Consider the following 3,187-nt stretch of genomic DNA (forward strand, 5'->3'; position numbering starts at 1 on the left):
AGTCTAACAGGATTGCCAGGTGTGCAGAGACCCCAGGCCTGGGCCAAGATCACACAAGTGAAGGCAGTCCACCCTCCCCCCACCTTCCCATCACAAAGACCAGTCCGGCTCTCGGTCCTGGGGGAGCCCTTGGGACTTCCCCATGGACTGCAAAACTGGTCATCAAAGCTATTGAAATGGAAGGTAGTGCAGAAAACATAACACTGGTTGTTCTTAACAGGTAAGACTGGTTTCTTCAGAGCGTGTATAAGGCACTATGAGAAAGCTGCTCCCACGCCTGGCCACACACCCACACTAGACTCCTCACACACACACATGCACACACGCACACACGCACACACAAGAGGCCAGCTGACTTTGCCACGACGCACAGGGAGCGTGGCACCTCCCGTCACTTCTGGTTTTTGAGCTGGTTGGACAGCCAGTCCAGGCCTTCATAAAGCCCATCTCCACTGGTGGCACAAGTAGCCTGAATGTACCAGTTTCTCTGGCGGAGGGAATGTAAGCCAAGCTTGTCTGTTATCTCTGCTGCGTTCATAGCGTTGGGAAGATCCTGTTTATTTACAAACACCAATAAGACCGCATCTCTGAGCTCGTCTTCGGCTAACATTCTGGTTAGTTCTTCTCGGGCTTCATTGACCTGCTGTCTGTCATTACTGTCAACCACAAAAATCAGACCTTGCGTGTTCTGGAAATAATGTCGCCACAGAGGTCTGATTTTGTCCTGGCTGCCGACATCCCAGACTGTGAAGCTGATGTTTTTATATTCTACTGTCTCCACGTTGAAACCTATTGTAGGGATGGTAGTCACAATCTCTCCCAGCTTCAGTTTGTACAAGATGATGGTTTTTCCAGCGGCATCCAAACCCACCATAAGAATCCACATCTCCTTTTTCCCAAAGAGGCTTTTAAACAATTTTTCAAAAACGTTCCCCATTGTTACTGAATTCTGTGACCAATAGCCCAACTGACCACCGGTACCAATACCACTCCCCAATACTGGTATCTATTGACATAAATCCTCCAACTTTGATCTTCTTCAAGATTGTTTTAACTATCTAGGTCATTTGATTGGACAGATAATCTTTAGAGTTAGCTTATCAATTTTCAATCCAAGAAATGCTGGTGCAGTTTTGGTTGGGATTGCATTAAATCTACAAATCAATTTAAAGATAACAGACATCCTTGCATTACTTATTCCAAATCCATCGAAATGGCATATCTTTTATTTTGGCATTCTCTCGTTTACCTAAATAATATTTTGTAGTTTTCTGAATAGGTTTTTAATATTTTATTGATTTACTCCTAGGTATTTAATGTCTTATGCCATCACAAAGAATATTATTTTGAAATAAATATATCTGCATGCTTATTGTTATCATATAGAAAAATAATAGTTTTTTCATATTTACCTTCTATTCAGCAACCATGCTAATTTACATGATAAGTTTCTTTTGGATATTATATGTACACAATCACATCATATATCTCCAAAAAATGACATTTCAAAAAATACTAATTATTATGACTTTTGGTTTTTAGTTCTATTGCAATGGCTAAGCAGTGCTGCACAATACTGAATAGAAATAAGGATACAGAGCATCTCTGTCTTACTCCTAACTTTGGGAGAGAAGGAATTTACTATCTCCCCATTAAGTCATTGGGATTCCCTGGAGGCTTGGCAGTAAAAGAATCCACCTGCAATGCAGGAGACGTGGGTTCAACTCCTGGGTCAGGAAGATTCCCTGGAGAAGGAAATGGCAACCCACTCTGGTATTCTTGCCTGGAAAGACCCATGTACAGAGAAGTCTGGTGGACTACAGTCCATGGGGTGGCGAAAGAGTCAGACACGACTTAGCAACTAAACAACAACAAAAATCAAGTGGTTAGTTGTAAGTTTTTAAGAGTTATCCATTAATAACTTAAGAAAATTTCTTTCTATATCTAGCTCTTAAGAGATTTTAGCATGAATGGGTGTTGAAATTTATCAAATGCTTTTTCAGTATTTATTGAGATGATCATGTGGTTTCTCATATCCTTCTACTGTCATATCTTACGATAATGGGTGTTTAATATTAAATCAACCACACATTCCCAGAATAAACTTAACTTGGTCATGATGTGCTTGATTTGCTAATATTTTATGTAAGATTCTTGAATCTATATTTATATAAGAAATTGGTTATAAATTTCCCTTCTTGTAATAACCTTGCTAGGTTTTGATTTCAAGGTTATGCTGCCCTCATAAAATGAGTTGAGAGATACTTTTTCTTTTTCCATTTTTCCTAGATGATGGCCCTTCATGAGCCTCAAATAAAAGTCTAAGGTATTTATGAGGGACTCTCCCTGGCAAGCCTGAATTCCAGTTACTCTTCAGTACCGTCAGATTGCCAGAATATCTGCAGCTTAGCTTTTTAGTGTCTTAGCAACTACATTCTGCTAGATTTCTATGTGTCTCATCCTGTGAACATTCAGCTTACAAATAATCAAATAACTCAAGGGGAAACTGCACACAGAATGCTGGATTCACATCTCTGCAGATTCTCTTCTCGGCACAAAGACCTTTCTAGTCCTAGTTTTCTTATAGCTCTAAGGTCCAACTTTTTTGTTTCCCTTTCCCAGAGAAGCTGCAAGAACTCAAAGGTACTTTATTGGTGTTGCCTCATTAACCGGGCTATTCACAGGGCATAACTTTAACCAAATTGGATTGCTTAATTTTGCTCAGTTGACACTGAAACAGGAGATACATTTTAAGTTTGCTTCTTTGTTTGTTTGTTTTTATACTGTTCAAACAGCGACCATTTCCTTCTATACAATGGAAGGATAGAATATTAACTCATAAATCAGAAATGTGAATCTACCACCTGAGCAAGAACAACTCCTGTACCTATGATTGGCTCATTACCTGTAATTCAACAGTTACAGTATTTCAAGAGGTGTTGATAGCACAAATTTCTTCCACATGGGCCCAAACCTCTGTCCTGTTAATGGTGACCATACACAGTCAGAAATTAAAATAGAGTCAAGAGTACTCCTCTGGACAATCTATTTACTTATTTCTTTTAAAGGAATAAAATATCCATTGGCTGGAAATACTATTCTGGCACTTGCCTATAGCATGGAGACAAGTTTACCTAATCTGTGATAAGTCTTTTATATGTTTAAAAATTAACTGTGAACTTCTGGT

General features: G+C 39.3%; 1 pseudogene; it reads right to left on the minus strand.

The window, feature by feature from the left end:
• Positions 1-342: 342 nt before the first annotated feature.
• LOC129538298 (ADP-ribosylation factor 2 pseudogene) lies at positions 343-1,136 on the minus strand (annotated as a pseudogene).
• Between the last annotated feature and the right edge of the window lie 2,051 nt (positions 1,137-3,187).

This window comes from Moschus berezovskii, chromosome 2, assembly GCF_049115385.1.
Source record: "Moschus berezovskii isolate FMDL1 chromosome 2, NW_MosBer_1.0, whole genome shotgun sequence".
In the NCBI taxonomy this organism is placed as follows: domain Eukaryota; kingdom Metazoa; phylum Chordata; class Mammalia; order Artiodactyla; family Moschidae; genus Moschus; species Moschus berezovskii.